This window comes from Balaenoptera musculus, chromosome 1, assembly GCF_009873245.2.
Source record: "Balaenoptera musculus isolate JJ_BM4_2016_0621 chromosome 1, mBalMus1.pri.v3, whole genome shotgun sequence".
Lineage (NCBI taxonomy): Eukaryota > Metazoa > Chordata > Mammalia > Artiodactyla > Balaenopteridae > Balaenoptera > Balaenoptera musculus.
This window is the reverse complement of record NC_045785.1, coordinates 24,532,406-24,553,140: the sequence shown is the minus strand read 5'-3', so window position 1 is coordinate 24,553,140 and position 20,735 is coordinate 24,532,406. Positions and strand designations below refer to the sequence as shown.

Genomic DNA, 20,735 nt, shown 5'->3' with positions numbered 1-20,735 from the left:
CTCTTCGCTATCTTTAATTCCTCTCCTCTCATTCTCTTTTAATCCTACTCCAATCTGATTTTGGCCCCAGGATTCCACTGAAACTGCCCGGCCAAGGTCACCAGTGACCTCCGTTTTGTTAAATTCCCTCCTCCTCCTCGATACACTTATTTGTCTTGGTTTCCAGGACTCCACATCATCTACCTCCCATCTCTTCTCTGTCTCTTTGTGGATTCCTTCCCCTCTCCCAGACCTCTTAACGTAGGAGTGCTCCACGTCTCAAAATTTGATCCTATTCTCTTCTCTCCCTACTTGCACCCCCTTGCCAATCTCGTCCAGTTTCATAGTTTAAATTCCATTTGTATGCCAGTAACTTCCAAATTTGTATTTCTAGCCCAGACCTCTTTCCTGAACTCCAAACTTATTTATCTGTCCAGTCACATACTGCTTGAATCTGCTTGAAAGTTGAATAGATATCTCAAATTTAAAATGTTCAGGGGCTTCCCTAGTGGCACAGTGGTTGAGAATCTGCCTGCCAGTGCAGGGGACATGGGTTCGAGCCCTGGTCTGGGAAGATCCCACATGCCGCGGAGCAACTGGGCCCGTGAGCCACAACTACTGAGCCTGCGCGTCTGGAGCCTGTGCTCCGCAACAAGAGAGGCCGCGACAGTGAGAGGCCCGCGCACCGCGATGAAGAGTGGACCCCGCTTGCCACAACTAGAGAAAGCCCTCGCACAGAAACGAAGACCCAACACAGCCATAAATAAATAAATAAATAAATAAATAAATAAATAAATAAATAAATAAAATGTTCAAAACTGGGACTTCCCTGGTGGTCCAGTAGTTAAGATCCGCCTTCCAATGCAGAGGATGCGGGTTCCATCCTGGTCAGGGAATTGAGATCCCATATGGCAGGGTCAACTAAGCCCAGGTGCCACAACTAGAGAGAAGCCCATGCGTTGCCACAAAGATCCTGTGTGCCCCAACTAAGACCCAATGCAGCCAAATAAATAAATAAATATTTTAAAAAAACGTTCAGAACGGAACTCCTAATCTCTCCCTCTGCTCCCCCAAATTCCTCATTCCATAGCCTTCCCCCGCAAAATTGAGGGCACCTTTCCAGTACTCAGGCCTCCAAATCCTCAAGTGATCTTAGTGGTATACCAAAGGTGGGGATGGAGAGTGGGACAGACAATGCAGTGGTCTGCCGTGGTGGAGAGGGAGTATTTTATGACTTTTTAGACATTGCTAAAAATCGCTGGTGCATGATGATAGCAAACAGCAGACCAACATCTAGCCCATTTTATTATTTTATATTCTCTACAGAAAATGCACACCTTTATTCCTTATTGCCTAAATCCAGGGAGAACCATCTCATCACCACGACCACCTTCCCTTGCTCTGCTACCTTCTTTAATTCCTCTCTTTTCTTTCACCCTCCCCTGCCTCATTCCTTTATTTAGGAAATCCTATTAACTCTACCTTCAAAAAGGAGCCAGAAGTCAGCCTCTTCTTAGCACTTCCATGATGCCACTTTTGTCTGAGCTGCCATCATCTCTTTTTTAGGTTCACTGTAAACAGCCTCCAAGTAGGTCTCTGTGCTTCTATCCTTGCCCCCGCTCAGTCTATTCCTGAGGCAACAGCCAGAGTGATCTTTTATAGAAACATAAGTCACATCATGTGGAGGCCCTGCTCAATATCCCGCAATGGCTCCTCATCTCAGTGTTCACCATGGCCTCTTAGGCCAGACCTCCTCTCCTACTCTTTCTTCTCTATCCCTTGCTCTTTCTGTTCCTACGCCAGGGCCTTTGCAAGAGCTGGCTGTCCCCATTGCCTAGATTGCTCTTCCCTCCAGGTGTCAGCTTGGCCAACTCCCTGACCTCCCTCAAGTGTTTGTTCACATGTCACCTTCTCAATGTGGTTTATCTACCCTGAGGACCCTTTTTATTTTTATTTTTTTAAGTTTATTTATTTATTTATTTTTGGCTGCATTGGGTCTTCGCTGCTGTGTGTGGGCTTTCTCTAGTTGTGGCGAGCAGGGGCTACTCTTCGTTGTGGTGCATGGGCTTCTCATTGCAGTGGCTTCTCTTGTTGCAGAGCTCGGGCTCTAGGCGCGCAGGCTTCAGTAGTTGTGGCACGCAGGCTTAGTAGTTGTGGCTCATGGGCTCTAGAGCACAGGCTCAGTAGCTGTGGCGCACAGCCTTAGTTGCTCCGTGGCATGTGGGATCTTCCCGGACCAGGGCTCGAACCCGTGTCCCCTGCATTGGCAGGCGGATTCTTAACCACTGCGCCACCAGGGAAGCCCTGGGACCCTTTTTAAATGCTACAATCTGTGTGCCCTACCCCCACCCTCAGCACATTTGAGTCCTCTAAATCTTTTTTTTCTCTTATCTTAATCTATGTTTTATTTTTCCTTGTCACTTTTACTCTCTAACGAAATACATAATTTACTAAGTTTATTGTTCATTGTCTTTCTCTCCAGAGTAGAGTGTAAGCTCCCTGAGGGCAAAGACATTTGTTTATTCACTGATATATCCCAAAAGTATGGTGACCATACATTTATCATCCCAACCAGGAGTGAAAGGAGGCGTTGTTTTCTGGGACGTCTTGAGTATAAACCAAGATTTTTTGCCAGCAAACTGGCATATGATCATTCTACCCAAAGGCCCAGAGTCAAATTTTTCACTTGCCTATCTGGAAACCGTTGAAGAGATCCAAGTACAGAATTGATAGCAGAACTTTCCCCATCCAGATTTTCCCAGCACACTTCTCACCTCGTTTTCATTCCTGCCCCTTTATTATACAGTCTCCCACTGCTGCCAGAATAACATCTCTCTTTCCCTCATTTCCAATCCCGTTCTCCTTCCTCTCCCCTCAAGGACAATCATTTAGTTAATCCTTGGAATTATAATTAAGTATTATTGTAAATTTCAATAATGTTTTAATAACAGTACCTTTGTGTGTTTGAGTTTAATTTATGAGAATGAGACGGTGTTTCTTTATTTTTAATTATTCTTTTTTATTGGAGTGTAGTTGATTTACCACATTGTGTTAGTTTCTGCTGTACAGCAAAGTGTGTCAGTTATACATATATATATCTCCACTCTTTTTTAGATTTTATTCCCATATAGGTCATTACAGAGTATTGAATAGAGTTCCCTGTGCTATACAGTAGGTTCTTGTTAGTCATCTATTTTATATATAGTAGTGTGTATATGTCATTCACAATCTCCCAATTTATCCCTCCCCCGCCCCTTTCCCCTTTGGTAACCATAAGTTTGTTTTCTGCATCTGTGACTCAATTTCTGTTCTGTAAATAAGTTCATTTGTACCATTTTTTTAGATTCCTCATTTAAGCGATATCATATGACATTTGTTTTTCTCTGACTTTCTTCACTCAGTATAACAATTTCTAAGTCCATCATGTCGCTTGCTGCAAATGGCATTATTTCATTCTTTTTTATGGCTGAGTAATATTCCATTGTATATATGAACCACATCTTCTTTTTTTCTTTTTGGCTGTCTTGGGTCTTTGTTGCTGTGCATGGGCTTTCACTAGTTGCAGTGAGCGGGGGCTACTCTTCCTTGTGGTGCGCGGGCTTCTCATTGTGGTGGCTTCTCTTGTTGAGGATCACAGGCTCTAGGGCACACGGGCTTCTGTAGTTGTGACTCGCAGGCTCTAGAGTGCAGGCTCAGTAGTTGTGGTGCCTGGGCTTAGTTGCTCTGCGGCATGTGGGATCTTCCCGGACCAGGACTCAAACCCATGTCCCCTGCACTGGCAGGCGGACTCCTAACCACTGAGCCACCAGGGAAGCCCCTGTACCACATCTTCTTTATCCATTCATCTGTAAATGGACATTTAGGTTGCTTCCATGTCCTGGCTATTGTAAATAGTGCTGCAATGAACACTGGGGGTGCATGTATCCTTTCCAATTATGGTTTTCTCTGGGTATATGCCCAGCAGTGGAATTGCTGGGTCATATGGTAACTCTATTTTTAGTTTTTTAAGGGAGTTCCATACTGTTCTCTATAGGGGCTGCACCAATTTACATTGCTACCAACAGTATAGGAGGGTTCGCTTTTCTCCACACCCCCTCCAGCATTTGCTATTTGTAGTTGATGGTGGCCATTCTAACAGGTGTGAGGTGATACCTCAGAGTAGTTTTTTTTTTTTTTTTAACAATTCGAAGTCCACCTACCCCCTTTTTTTTTTTTTTTGATAAATTTATTTATTTATTTATTTTTGGCTGTGTTGGGTCTTCGTTTCTGTGCGAGGGCTTTCTCTAGTTGCGGCAAGCGGGGGCCACTCTTCATCGCGGTGCGCGGGCCTTTCACTGTCGCGGCCTCTCTTGTTGTGGAGCACAGGCTCCAGAAGCGCAGGCTCAGTAGTTGTGGCTCACGGACCTAATTGCTCCGCGGCATGTGGGATCTTCCCAGACCAGGGCTCGAACCCGTGTCCCCTGCATTGGCAGGCAGATTCTCAACCACTGCGCCACAAGGGAAGCCCCCCCTCATAGTAGTTCTGATTTGCATTTCTCTAATAATTAGTGATGTTGAGCATCTTTTCATGTGCCTCTTGTCCAGCTGTATCTCTTCTTTGGAGAAATGTCTGTTTAGACGTTTGGCCCATTTTTTGATTGGGTTGTTTGGGGACTGTGTTTCTTACTTAAAAAAATTTTTTTTCCATAACAGTATGTTTCAAAGATCCATTCCTGGTGCTCTGTGTACCAAAGCCTAATACTCCATTGAGTGCATCTGCCCCATTTCATCCTTCCCTTCCCCCAGTGATGGACACTTGGTGCCTCATCATCTCTGAAAACACAAGCAAGGCCGTGATGAACATTCTTGTACAAGTTCTGTTAGGACCATTGTAAACATTTCTTTGGAATATAAGATAGGAAGTGAATTGATGTATCATAGGATGTGCTTATCTTTAATCTGATCAAGTTCAGATATTTTGATCCCTAAAATGGCTGCAGACCTGAGGGATCCTGTATGCCTCTGTCCTTGACAACATTCAGATTATCTGGCTTTTTACTTTTTGCTACTCTAATAGTATGAAGTTGTATCTCACCATGGTTCTAATTTGCATTTTTCTGATGACTAATAAGCTTGAGCATCTCTTCATTTGCTTGTTAGCCTTTCACTTTAACTTTTCTGTAAATTGTCTGCTCATATATCCTTTGCCAATGCTAATTTGCAGGAATTCTAGTTTAGTCATTGTCAGTTTTAATTATTACAAATATCTTCCTCCACTCTGTATTCCATCTTTAAATTCTGTCCATTATATCATGCTTTGAATAGAAATCCTTAATTTTAATGTGATCAAAATAGTTTGTGCTTTCGATTTAAATTTTATTTAAGGAATACTTAACGACTCCTAGGTGAAATATATTCTCCTTTTAACTCAAGACTTTTGTCTTTCACATTCAGGTCTTTATTCCATTTTGAGCCTACCTTTGTATATCATGTTTACTGTGAATCAGTTTTCCCAACTCCACGCACAAAATAAACCACCCCTTCCACATTGATTGTGGTACCACCTTTCTTGTATATTAAGTTCTCATATCTACCTGGATTTTATTTCATTGGTCTGTTTGTTCTTGAACAAAAATGTGTTCTTGAACAATGCTACAATGTATTTTATTCCTATGGTTTTGTAGCGTATTTTAGTATTTGATAAGGTTAGTCTCCCTTCTTCACAAAGCCTTTTCAAGGTGGAACTTTACTTGTAGATCTTTAATCTAGAATTATTTTTGAGATTGCAATTAATTTGTAGACTATTGGGGAGAGTTGACATCTATATAATTTTGAGTTATTCCACCTAAAACATGTCTCTTCAGTCTTTTTTCTGTCCTTACAGCATTGGCCAGACCTCCAGTAATATGTTAAACAATAGTGGTGATTGGGCATCCTGGTCTTGTTCCTAGTCTAAAAGGAACACACTAAGAAGCCTCAATTATATGTAATACTTGCTGTAAATTTTTGGTATAAAATCTTTACCAAGTTGAGGTTGCTGAGTTTAAAAAGTATTGTAATAATAAGGTGAACTTTATAAAGTGCCTTTTTTCCAACATCAGTTGAAATAATCTTGTGTCTTTTTTTTTAATCTTGTGTCTTTCATCATTAATCTATTAATATAAAATTACATCAATAGGGCTTCCCTGGTGGTGCAGTGGTTAAGAATCCACCTGCCAATGCAGGGGACACGGGTTCGAGCCCTGGTCGGGGAAGATCCCACATGTCGCCGAGCAACTAAGCCCGTGCACCACAACCACTGAGCCTGGGCTCTAGAGCCCATGAGCCACAACTACTAAGCCTGCGTGCCACAACTACTGAAGCCCACGTGCCTAGAGCCTATGCTCTGCAACAAGAGAAACCACCGCAATGAGAAACCCTAGCACCACAACGAAGAGTAGCCCCCCGCTCACGGCAACTAGAGAAAAGCCCTCGCGCAACAATGAAGACGCAACACAGCCAAAAATAAATAAATAAATTTTAAAAAAATTACATCAATAGATTTAAAAAATATTGACCCATGCTTTTTTCTGTGGGGTTAATCCTACTTGACCAAGATGTTTTGTTTTATTTATTTATTTATTTATTTATTTTTAAAATAAATTTATTTATTTATTTTTGGCTGTGTTGGATCTTTGTTTCTGTGAGAGGGCTTTCTCCAGTTGCGGCAAGCGGGGGCCACTCCTCATCGCGATGCGCGGGCCTCTCACTGTCGCAGCCTCTCTTGTTGCGGAGCACGTGCTCCAGACGCGCAGGCTCAGTAGCTGTGGTTCACGGGCCTAGTTGCTCCGCGGCATGTGGGATCTTCCCAGACCAGGGCTCGAACCTGTGTGCCCTGCATTGGCAGGCAGAGTCTCAACCACTGCGCCACCAGGGAAGCCCCTGTTTTATTTTTTTTGGCTGTGTTGCACGGCTTACGGGATCTTAGTTGCCTGACCAGGGATTGAACCTGGGCCTTCGGCAGTGAAAGCACGGAGTCCTAACCACCGGACCACCAGTGAATTCCCAAGATGTATTATTTTTTATTATAATTATAGGCAACCTTTATTGAACACTATGTGACAAGCACAGTTCTAGCTACTTAATTTTTTTTGCATTTAATCCTCATGACAACCCTTTGAGGTAGGCATATTATACCCATTTGTCAGATGGGGAAACTGAAGCACAAGGAAGTTAAATGATTTGCTGAAGTTCACTCAGGAAGGGGTGGAACAAGGGGTGTAGCAGGCAGCCTGGCTCCAGAGTCCACATTCTTAATTGCTACACTATAGTGTCTAATTTTTAATTTGCTTAACTAATATTTTATTTACATATTTGTGTTTCCATTTATAAGTGAAAATAGTTTGTACTTTTGAGACATGATTCACATACCGTGAAATTCACCCTTTTAAAGTATGCATTTCGGTGGGTTTTAGTAGTCACAAGGTTTTGCAACCATCACTATACTATTTAATTCCGGATTTCTATCACCCCCAAAGAGAAACCTTGAACCCATGAAGAGTTACTCCCATTCTCCCTTTCTCCAGCCCCTGGCAACTATGTGTCTAGTTTCTGTCTCTATGGATTTGCCTAGTCAATGTTTCATATAAATGGAATCATACAATATATGGCTTTCTGTGGCTTCTCTTATTTAGCATAATGTTTTCAAGGTCATCCACATTGTATCAGAACTTCATTCATTTTTATGGTTGAATCATATTCCATTGTATGGATAAACCTAAACGACATTTTGTTTATTCATTCATCAAATGAACACCTATTACCACTTTGTGGCTATTAATAGTATTGCTGTGAACATTTGAGTATGATTTTTTGTGCGAACATGCTTTCAATTCTTCTGAGTATATACCTTGGAGTGGAATTGAAGGCCATATGGCATGCTATGTTTAATTTTGAGGAACTTACCTTAATCCAAGTTTGGAATCAAGGTTAAACGTGTGCTTCCACTTCTTACTAAAATGGCAAAATGGCATGAGCTGCTGCTTCTTCCCCCAAGTCAACCCCTGAAGAGACTCTAGCTGAAACAGATACAGAAGATAAGGAACCAAAAGAAAAGGGAGAAACCCCTGGAAAGACTTTTTTTTCTTTTACTGAAGTATAGTTGATGTACAATATTATGTAAGTTACAGGTGTACAATATAGTGACTCACAATGTTTAAAGTTTATATTCCATTGATGGCTATTATAAAATATTGGCTATAGTCCCTGTGTTGTAAAATATATCCTTGTGGTTTATTCATACATAATCCTTTGTACCTCTTAATCCTACCCCTATCTTGCCCTTCCCACTTCCCTCTGCCACTCGTAACCACTAGTGTGTTCTCTATATCTATGAGCATGTTTCTTTATTGTTATACGCACTAGTTTGTTGTAATTTTTAGATTCCACATATAAGTGATATAATACAGTATTTGTCTTTCTCTGTCTGACTTATGTCACTTACCATAATACCCTCTAAGTCCATCCATGTTGTTGCAAATGGCAAAATTTCATTTTTTTAATGGCTGAGTAGTATTCCATTGTATATATAAACCACATCTTTTTTTAATCCATTGATCTGTTGATGGACAGTTAGGTTGCTTCTATACCTTGGCAATTGTAAATAATGCTGCTACGAACATTGGGGTGCATGTATCTTTTCAAATTAGTGTTTTCGTTGTTTTCAGATATATACCCAAGAGTGGAGTTGCTGGGTCATATGGTAGTTCTATTTTTTTTTTTTTTTTTTTTTTAATTTTTATTTATTTATTTTTTATTTATTTATGGCTGTGTTGGGTCTTCGTTTCTGTGCGAGGGGTTTCTCTAGTTGTGGCAAGTGGGGACCACTCTTCATCGCGGTGCGCAGGCCTCTCACTGTCGCGGCCTCTCTTGTTGCGGAGCACAGGCTCCAGACGCGCAGGCTCAGTAATTGTGGCTCACGGGCCTAGTTGCTCCGCGGCATGTGGAATCTTCCCAGACCAGGGCTCGAACCCGTGTCCCCTGCATTGGCAGGCAGATTCTCAACCACTGCGCCACCAGGGAAGCCCAGGGTAGTTCTATTTTTAGTTCTTTGAGAAGCCTCCATACTGTTCTCCACAGTGGCTGCACCAATTTACATTCCCGCCAGCAGCGTAGGAGGGTTCCCTTTTCTCCACATTCTTGCCAGCATTTGGTATTTGTGTTCTTTTTGATGACATTCTAACAGGTGTGAGGTGATGTCTCATTGTGGTTTTGATTTGCATTTTTCTTTTTTAAAAAATATTCATTTATTTATTTATTTGGCTGTGCCAATGATCTTAGTTGCTGCATGTGGAATCTTTAGTTGCAACATGAGGGATCTAATTCCCTGACCAGGGATCGAATCCAGGCCCCCTGCATTGGGAGCACAGAGTATTAGTCACTGGACTGCCAGGGAAGTCCCTGAATTTTTCTGATAATTAACAATGTTGAGCATGTTTTCACGTGGCATGTATATGTCCTCTTTGGAAGAATGTCTATTCAGGTCTTCTGCCCATTTTAAATTGGGTTGTTTGTTTTTTTGATGCTGAGTTGTATGAGCTGTTTATATATTTTGGATATTACCCCCTTATTGGTCATATAATTTGCATATAATTTCTCCCATTCAGTAGGTTGTGGAAAGACTATTTTTAATTGGTGTGCATACATACAAGCATGTGTGTATAGCCTGAGACAGAGGGTAGCCGGTAGGGCTACGAAAGGATAAATTAGTAAAAAGCAGTTTAAATTCTGCTTTTGTTTCCCCTCCACCATCACTTTGGTTCAGTTTTCCCCTGGCCACTCGTTGCAGAAATCTGGGGTCATGGCCCAGACCTGTGGGGTTAGGATCACAGTGATCAAATCAAGATAGTTGAAAACAGGACGTCACTGGTGGTGCAGTGGTTAAGAATCCGCCTGCCAATGCAGAGAACACGGGTTCGAGCCCTGGTCTGGGAAGATCCCACATGCCGTGGAGCAACTAAGCCAGTGCGCCACAACTACTGAGCCTGCGCTCTAGAGCTCACGATCCACAACTCCTGAAGCCCTTGCACCTAGAGCCTGTGCTTTGCAACAAGAGAAGCCATCGCAATAAGACGCCCGAGTACTGCAGTGAAGAGTAGCCCCCGCTCACTGCAACTAGAGAAAGCCTGCGCGCAGCAATGAAGACCCAACGCAGCCAAAAATAAATAAATTAATTAATTAAAAAAAAAAAAAAAAAGAATCCGCCTGCCAGTGCAGGGGACAAGGGTTTGATCCCTGGTCTGGGAACTAGATCCCATATGCTGCAAGTAAAAGTTTGCATGCCACAACTAAGGAGCCAGCGAGCTGCAACTAAGGAGCCCTCACAACCAAATAAATAAATATTAAAAAAAAAAGTTCTTGGAGAGAATTCGAGAAACAAATCCAGGAGATACTGTAAGAAGTAAGGTTAACCAAGGTCTATAAAAAGGTTTGCAGGTTTGCTGCAGTCTTTTTTTTTTTTTTTTGGTTGCGTTGGGTCTTCATTGCTGAGCGTGGGCCTTCTCCAGTTGTGGCCAGCGGGGGCTACTCTTCCTTGCGGTGTGAAGGCTTCTCATCGCGGTGGCTTCTCTCGTTGCGGAGCACGGGCTCTAGGCGCGTGGGCTTCAGTAGTTGCAGCACGCAGGCTCAGTAGTTGTGGCTTGCGGGCTCTAGAGCACAGGCTCAGTAGTTGTGGCACATGGGCTCAGTTGCTCCATGGCATGTGGGATCTTCCTGGACCAGGGCTCGAACCTGTGTCCCTTGCATTGGCAGGCGGATTTTTAACCACTGAGCCACCAGGGAAGTCCTTGCTGTAGTCTTAAAACAACAAAACAAAAACAAAAACTGAATACCTTCCTCTCCCCCAAAAAGGAAAAAATATTTTCATAATGGCCAACTATTAAAATTTTGGACAATATCATCATGATGGGTGAAGAGACATAAAGGAACATGAAAGCATGCTAAAGTTCTCATCTTAGAGGAACAATATAAATATCAGGTTTAAATTCAAAGAGGTTTAATTTGGAGGTCAAATTAAATAAAAGAGAAGGTAGAAATGTCTAAATACATTAATAATTGCAGTAAGCAAAAAGGGACAAAACTCACCAGGTAAAAGTCAGGGTTTGTCAGATTGGATTAAAAAAGCAAAATTCATGAGACCATGGAAGAGAAAAAAAAGACCTTTCAGGTAAATTTTAACCAAAAGTAATCTTGTAAAGATATATTTATGTCAGAAGAAAAATAAACTTTAAGACAAAAAGCATCATTGGGGATAAAGAGGATCACTGTATAATTCAGTTCACAAATAACATATAAAAATTTTAAACATGTGTGCCCCTAAGAAGATGGCATAAACCTACACAAAGTCAGCATTAATAGACTATATGGAGAAATTGCTAAATTCACCATCATATGGGAGGATTTCAATACATCTTTCCCAATTAATGATAGGTCAAGAAGACAAAAATAAAAAATAAAAAAATCAGCAGAGTTCAAGAAGATTTGAACAATATGATTAACCAACTCTTCCTAACAGACATATGTAGAATAATGCATTCAACTATTAGAGAATTTATATATTTTTCTCAAGTTCTTTGAACTTTTACAAAAACTATGTCACAAGTGTTGGTGAGAATGTGGAGAAATATGAACTCTCAGACACTGCTGGTGGGAATGTAAAATGGTTCAGACACTTTGGAAAACAGTCTGCCAGTTCCTCAAACAAGGAACATAAACAGAGTTCCCATGTAACCAACCAATTTCACTCCTAGGTATACACCCAAGAGAAATGAAAACGTATGTCCACACAGAAACAGCCAAAAGGTGGAAACAATCCAAATACCCATTAATAGACAAATGGGTAAACAAAATATGGTCTATCCATACAATGGAAGGACTTTATTTTGCCATAAAAGGAATAAAGTACTGATACATACTACATTTTGGATGAACCTTAAAAATATTTTGCTAAATGAAAGAAGCCAGTCACAAAAGACCATGTATGATATGATTCCAATCATATAAAAGTCCTGACTATGGAAATCTATAGAGAAGAAAGTAGATTAGTGGTTGCTTAGGACTGGGGATAAGGAATGGGGGGTCAGGAGGATGACAGCTAATGGTACAAGGTTCCTTTTTTTTAAAATTAATTTATTATTTATTTATTTATTTATTTTTGGCCGCGCTGGGTCTCCGTTGCTACACATGGGCTTTATCCAGTTGCGGCGAGCAGGGGCCATTCTTCGTTGCTGTGCGCGGGCTTCTCATTGCAGTGGCTTCTCCTGTTGCAGAGCACAGGCTGTAGGCGCGCGGACTTCAGTAGTTGTGGCACGCAGGCTCAGCAGCTGTGGTTCACGGGCTTAGTTGCTTCGCGGCATGCGGGATCCTCCCAGACCAGGGCTCGAACCCGCGTCCCCTGCATTGGCAGGCAGACTCTCAACCACTGCGCCACCAGAGAAGTCCCAAAGGTTCCTTCTGAGGTAATGAAAATGCTCTAAAATTGACTGTGATGATGGTTGCAGACATCAGTGAATACACTTAAAAGCATTGAATTGTACACTTTAAATGGGTGAATTGTATGTTCTGTGAATTTTTTTTGGTAGCTACATAATATTTTATTTGATTGCTTCTAATTTTTTGCTATCACAAAAAAATGCTTCAGTGAGTAACTGTACCTATACCATTTTACAAATGTGCAAATATTTCTGTAGAATAAAATGTTAGATTGGAATTGCTAATTCCAAGAATATGTTATGAATCTGTTATTCTTATAGATGTTGTCCAGTTATATTCCATTAGAGGTTGTGACAAGTTATAGCTCCATCAGTGATATATGAGAGTGCTGATTTTTTCACAGTTTAATCAACACAGTGTATTATCAAACTTTTGGTTTTTTATTCATCTGACAAGTATGGTACGTGAATTTTATCTCAATAGAGCTGTTAGCTAGCCATAAAGCAAGTCTCAGCAGATTTAAATAAGTATCATAAGAACATAACACGGGGGTGGGTGGTGGTGATGTGATGAATTGGGAGATTGGGAATGGCATATATACACTAATATGTATAAAATAGATAACTAAGAACCTGCTGTATAAAAAAATAAATAAATAAAATAAAATTCAAAACAAAACAAAACAAAAAGCAGAGTTAACACAAGTGGGATGTTTTATTAATATTATTTCCCCAATAAATATATTTTGTGGTCATTTATTTTAATTTACACAGTATCTTAGATCCTGGATATTGGGTGGATATTAAGTATCATTTTATAAACTGTACATCTTACAGTATAAATCAGTCAATATTTAGAACTTTAGTACATAACTTCAAAAATAAGAGAATAAACATTTCAAGAGGACACAAATTTGATGCAATGAGGTAAAAGTTATCAAGAAATAATATGCTGGAAAAAAAAAAAGAAATAATATGCTGGGACTTCCCTTGTGGCGCAGTGGTTAAGAATCCGCCCGCCAATGCAGGGGACATGTGTTCGAGCCCTGGTCCAGGAGGATCCCACATGCCATGGAGCAACTAAGCCCGTGGGCCACAACTACTGAGCCTGCGCTCTAGGGCCCGCGAGCCACAACTACTGAAGCCCGCACGCCTAGAGCCTGTGCTCAGCAACAAGATAAGCCACTGCAGTGAGAAGCCCGTGCACTGCGAGGAAGAGTAGCCCCCACTGGCTGCAACTAGAGAAAGCCCACGTGCAGCAACAAAGACCCAACACAGCCAAAAATAAATAAATAAATTTATTAAAAAAAAAAAGAAAGAAATAATATGCTACCTGTTCTTATTAATTTGGTTTAGTTGAAACTTCTTTTTGAAAAATTACAGCAAGGGTGATACACAATTAAAAACCATTTTAAAAAAATAACACAACACTAAGTTAAATTAAAAAATTAAAGTTAAATAAAAGTTAAAACAAATATATTTAGAAATTTAAAAAGAAACAAATAAATCATGAGTCAAAGAAGAAATCACATTGGAAATAGAAAAATACATAGAACTAAGTTATTATAAAGATATTACATTTAACATTTGTAGGATGCAGAGAAAATAGAGTCTCAAGGGAAATGTATGGCTTTAAATGTTTGTATCAGAAAATAATAAAAGATAAAATTAATGAACTAAATGTAAAAGAAAAAATTGAAAGAATAAACCTAGAAACATAGACATAAGGATATAATAACCAAAATAATGAATGGTAGAAATCAATGAAAAAGACCCAAAGTAAAAAAATTGTTTGTTTTTCAATTTGAAATCAGTCACTTTTTATTAACTGACTGGATTATAAAAATAATCATGGTAGACACCTTAGTTCATCCTTCTAATAAGCCTGTTCATCTGGTCTTCTCTGTTGCCAGCAACTCCACCTTCCAAAATGGGTGGTCTTTTTCTTCATTCTGCCTGTCAGAGAAGATAATTTGAAGGGCTGGAGGAAGTTGTTTGCTTCTTTGAAGTGTTTTCCAACAGTATAAATCTCATGAATCAGATCCTCCATTCAGATGATTCCAAATATACCAAGACATCAAGCAATCAATGTGTTAATACGTCAGGGCAATTCACTTCTTGTTGATTTTGCCATAACTCACATTTGTAGATCAATTCATTTACTGACTTCAGATTCTGGTACCCACAGGCAATACATGGTTCCACAATCCTCACAGTGTTAACTGAAGCCTTGTTGAGCTCAAAGAAGGTGCTATTGAAGATCCGGCGAAGGCAAAGAACCTGCAACTCCTTGCAGACCTTTGAGCTCATACCACTGATACTGATGACAAATGCCAATTTGGGTTTCTCAGGTAGATAGAAGTTGCCAGCTTTTCCTGTCATCCTAGCCATTCAAATCTCAGTCTGTACATCTGCCTATATTCCTTGTGACAGTACTTAGCTTTTTTGTAAGGTAAGCTTCCTCCTTGCATTTCAAAGAATTTTTTGGGCAAACTTCTTTCTTAGATGCTTGATCAGCAGCTCTGTAAAATTTCTTCACTCTTAAGGGCTTTTGACACAGCAGGAAGCTTTTTCTCCTTTTCTGCACCCTCCATGGTTCCAGATGGAAAAGAGGAAGAAAAAAATGTTTTTCTTTTTAAAAAGCTAACAGAGTAAACACATCTCTTGTGAGATTTAATGAGAATAGAAAGAAAAGCACAAATAAATAATATTATAAATAATAAAGGGGCTATAACTACAGAGAAAACTTAGATTTAAAAGATATTAAGAGAAAACTGTTGTAAACTTATGCCAATAAATTTCAAAATTTATATGAAATGAATAATTTCCTGGCAAATATAACAATTAAAATTGACTCAAGAAAAACCCAAATGGCAAGTAATCTTATAATGATTAAAATTATACTCTTGAGAATTTATCCCAGAGAAATGAAAATTATGTTCACAAAACAAAACATCTGCACACAATTGTTTATAGCAGTTTTGCTTGTAATAGCCAAAAACTGGAAACAAGCAAAATGTCCTTCAATGGTTGAATTCAATGGTTCAGCAATACCACTGAATACTAGTTAATTCAGCAATGAAAAAGAACATTGATACATGCCACAGCATGGATAGAACTGAAGGGAATTATGCTGAGTGAAAAAAGCCAACCTTGAATGGTTACATACTGTATGATTCCACTAATATAATATATATATATTTTAAATTCTTCATTGAATCTATTTATTTATTTTTGGCTGCATGGGGTCTTAGTTGAGGCACGCAGGCTTCTCTCTAGTTCTGGCGTGTGGGTTTTCTCTTCTCTAGTTGTGGTGTGCAGGCTCCAGGGTGTGTGGGCTCTGTAGTTGTGGCGTGCAGGCTAAGTTGAGGCGCGCAAGCTCAGTAGTTGCGGTGGGTGGGCTTAGTTGCCCCGCGGCGTGGGGATCTTAGTTCCCTGACCAGGGATCAAAACTGTGTCCCCTGAATTGTAAGGAGGATTCTTTACCACTGGACCACCAGGAAAGTCCCAATATAACATTCTTGAAATAACAAAATTACAGAGATGAAGAACAGATTAGTGGTAGCCAGCAGTTAGAAAAGGGGTGGGGGGAGGAGTGGTTATAGCTGTAAAGGGGGAGTAGAAGGATCTTTGTGGTGATGAAATAGTTTTGTACCTTGATTGTGGTGGTGGTTACACCAGTCCACACATGGGATAAAATTGTATAAAAGTGTACAACCATACACCCAGAAATGAGTGCATGTAAAACTGGTGAAATCTGAGTAAGCCATGTGGGTTGCTCCAAGGGCAATCTTCTGGTTTTGATATTGTACTATAGTTATGCAAGATGTTACCATTAGGGAAAACTGGGTGTGAAGGGTAAAGAGGATCTTCCAGTACAGTTTTTTGCAACTTCCTGTGAATCTATCATTATTTCATAATGAAAGGTTTTTAAACATTGGAGCAGTAAACAACTTCCAACAAAGAAAACACCAGGCCCTGATGGCTTTACAGGCAAATTCTGTCAACTTTCAAGCCACAGATTATTCTTATACACAGATCATCTTATACAACCTCTTCCAGAGCACAGAAAAAGAGGGAACACCCACCTCCTGCCAACTCGATGAGGCCAGTATAACCTGATACCAAATTCAGATAAAGTTAAAACAGGGAAAAGATATTACAAATCCATTTTACTTGTGAATATAGGTGCAAAGATGTTAAACAAAATATTAGTGAATAATATCTGATAATGAATAAAAGAAACAAATACAATGACCAGGTTGGGGTCATCACAGGAATAATATATATACATGTTAGAATATCTATAGATGTTATTTACTATAATAACAGATTAAGGAGGAAAAAGAAACCCATATGAACATTTCAATAAATGCAGGAAAAGTATTTGACAAAATTGAACATAAATTAGAAATAGAATGGTAATCCGAAGAAAGCACCTATAAAAAACATACAATAAATGTTATCATAAATGTGGAAGCTTTAAAAGCATTCCCTTTAAAATTATAGACCTGATACGCATGCCAACTATTGCTATTTCTACTCAACAATGTGATGGAGGCCCTAGCCAGTGCAATAAGAAAATAGTAAGAGATTCATGGCATAACTATTGTAAAGGAAGAGATAAAATTGCCATTATACTCATATGACATGATTATTTTCATTAAAAAACACAATAATCTCTAGACAATTTACTAGAGTAATAGAAGAATATTGCAAGGTAGTTGATTATAAGGTCTGTATACAAAATTGCCAATTGCTCCTCTATACACCAGTAACTTCATATGATGTAATTATAAAAAGAAAACATTAAAATAGCAACAGAACTATGACACAGGAGTAAATCTAATAAGGTATAAGATCTTTAGATACAAAATTATCTAAAGGTATAAGAAAAAGTTATAGGGACTCTCCTGGTGGTACAGTGGTTAAGAATCAGCCTGCCAATGCAGGGGACATGGGTTCGAGCCCTGGTTGGGGAAGATCCCACATGCCACAGAGCAACTAAGCCTGTGCGCAACAACTACTGAGCCTGAGCTCTAGAGCCTGTGAGCCACAGCTATTGAGCCCGAGTGCCATAACTACTGAAACCTGCGTGCCTAGAGCCCATGCTTCACAACAGGAGAAACCACTGCAATGAGAAGCCCACGCACCACAACGTAGAGTAGCCCCCGCTCGCCGCAACTAGAGAAAGCCCGTGTGCAGCAACGAAGACGTAACACAGCCAAAAATAAATAAAATAAATAAATTTTAAAAATAAATAAATAAAATTGTCAATATATACTTCCTTCCAATACTGTTTTTGCTCTGTCCCACAAATTTTGACACATAGTGTTTTCCTTATTATTTGTTTCTAAGTAATTTCCTTTACATTTTAAAAAAACACAGTGGTTACTTAAAAATGTAATCTTATAGTGTCCAACTTATAGGATTTGTAGTTTTCAACAATAAAAAAGTTTTAACTTTTGCATCTTATGTTTAGAACATGGTCTATTATGATATTGATTTTTTGGAATTTGTTGTGGCTTCCTTTATAGTATTATGCATGTTCTATTTTTAAACATGTACTATGTATGTTTAAAAAGTATGATTTTCTGTTGGTTGAGAATAGAATTCTACATATAGCCAGTAAGTTGAGCTTTTTGTGCTGTTCAGATTTTTTTTTTTTTTTTTTTTTTAGGCCACTTGGTGCTTGGCTTGTGGGATCTTAGCTCCCTGACAAGGGATGGAATCCCAGGCCCCCTGCAATGGAAGCGCAGAGTCCTAAACTCTGGACCACCAGGGAATTCCCAAATCTTTCAATATTTATTGGAATTACTCTTAAGACTTTTTTCCTGCTATATTATTTTGTATTTCCTATTTCCTGTGTAGTAAATAGGAATATATATATGTATATATATATATTTGTACTTTGCATGATGAGATTTTCTTCTGCTAGTTTGAAAGTTATAAATGCTATTTTATTTTTTGGGAATTGCCTTAACCTTAAAACTCATACTCATGTTTATTTAATTCCTATCAGTTTCTAAAATCTATCTATACCGACATCTCCTAACAAGCCAGTGCTTTTACATCTTTTTCATATGCCATTGGATTCCTCTGTGAGGTCATTTATGGACATATTGTCTAGAATTTTACTTCTGGGATTTTATTAATAAACTTTCTAATTCTTTTTCTTTGGTATTAGCTTTTCTTTTTCTCTCTTTCTTTCTTCCTTTCCTTTTTTTTTTTGTCAAAACTATACTTTGCTTACTCCGTTTCTCGCATGTATTGAATTTGCTTCAGTTTTGTTTTCATTGAGGCTTTCCCACTTCCCTGATTTGACCCCATGTCTCTGGAGGATGGGTGAAAAGACAGTCACCATCCTCTCAACCCTCACCTACATACCAGTTTTAATTTTCCTCAGGTTTTTCTTATTTACAATTCATAGTGCTTCTTGACTCTGTGGCTTTATTTTTTTCATTAGTTTTGGTAAATTAGCCCTTTCATGTCAAGTATTTCTTCTGCCCCACTCTTTCCTTCCTGTCCTTTCAGTTTTCCAGTGCCCTGTATGTTAAACAGTCTCATTCTCTCCTCTATAACTCTATCCTTTCTCTCTTTCCTACCCTTTTGCCTCTTTATGTTTCATTCTGGATATTTTCTTCCCACCTCTAAGTTTACTAATTCTCTCTTCAGTGGTGTTTATTTAATCTGCTGTTAATCCCAATCCATTGGGTTGTTAATTTCTATTATATTTTTCTGTCATAGAATTGGCTTTTGTCTGTACTTTCCAGTTTTCTGTCAGAATTATCCATCTTCCATTTATCTTCTTGAACACAACAAACAATTTTTTTTTTTTTTTTTTTTTTTTAAAGGGATTCTAATTTTTTTTTTTTTTTTTTTTTTTTTTTTTATTTTATTTTTGGTTGTGTTGGGTCTTCGGTTCATGCGAGGGCTTTCTCTAGTTGAGTCAAGTGGGGGCCACTCTTCATCGCGGTGCGGGGACCGCTCTTCATCGCGGTGCGCGGGCCTTTCACTATCGCGGCCCCTCCCGTTGCGGGGCACAGGCTCCAGACGCGCAGGCTCAGCAGTTGTGGCTCACGGGCCCAGCTGCTCCGTGGCATGTGGGATCTTCCCAGACCAGGGCTCGAACCCGTGTCCCCTGCATTAGCAGGCAGATTCTCAACCACTGCGCCACCAGGGAAGCCCACAACAAACAATTTGATGACTTCAATATGAGGTTCTTTTGCCTGCTTTTTAATTGTCTTTCATTGCTGCTATTTTTTGTTCATGTTATCTTGTCTCCTAGTATGCGTGATTATTTTTGTTTGTTCACTGAATATTATATTTGCATGTGTTCATAGAAATAATTTGAGGCCTAGATAATGATATCTTTAGAGAGGATTCACTTTGTTTCCTTTTCTTTTTTTCCTTTAAAGACTTTTTTAATGTGGACCACTTTTTTTTTTTTTTTAAGTCTTTATTGAATTTGTTACAATATTGCTTCTGTTTTATGTTTTGGTGTTTTGGCCGTGAGGCATGTGGGAACTTAGCTCCACGACCAGGGATGGAACCTGCACCCCCTGCATTGAAAGCCGAAGTCTTAACCACTGGACCGCCAGGGAAGTCCCTCACTTTGTTTTCTGCCAGGTACTTGGGCACTGGCACTCTGGGATCACTTTAAGACAATTTCAGTGTTTGAGATGTTTTGAAGTTGAGTTTCAGTCTTTGTAAGAGCTTGTCTACTCTATTCACCTTTGCTTTTAGGGTACAGTCTGTTGGGATCCCAATCCAAAGTGAGAGCTGTTTACTAGGTGCTTTCTCTCTTAGCAGGTTCTGGACTCCAATCTCTGTTCTGCTAAGTACCCAAGGCTGTTGTAAGCATCATTCTGTCTCTTAGCTACCTCTCAGGAAAACTACGTCTCAAGAAATGCCCCACCTGGAAAAGTAGTCCTATTTATGGGGCTTACATTCCTCAATCTCTCTCCTTTCCCAGATCCTGGCTCAGTAATTCTTCACTAACTTGTTAACTTTCCAATGATTTCAAGACGAGATTTTCAGATTTTTCCAGTTTTCTAGTTTTCCTCAGTGGGAGAGTTGATCGGAATTACTTAGTCACCAATGCTGGAAGCCCAAACCCTCCCTCCCTCCTCCGTTCCTATGGGAAAAGCACTCTCATAACCAAGATTTGCTAAAAAACAGAATGACAATGGAAATGTTAACAGTGTAACAATTACCCAAATACCAAAACAAAGAGTGGAAGTGCCACCCAAGGGAGAGTCTACAAATATACAAAAACACAAGTGTAACACAGTTGAAAAAGCAAATCAA

The 20,735-nt window shown here is 39.5% G+C and overlaps 1 pseudogene; it reads right to left on the bottom strand.

The window, feature by feature from the left end:
• Positions 1–14,179: 14,179 nt before the first annotated feature.
• LOC118902215 lies at positions 14,180–14,971 on the bottom strand (annotated as a pseudogene).
• Positions 14,972–20,735: the final 5,764 nt, after the last annotated feature.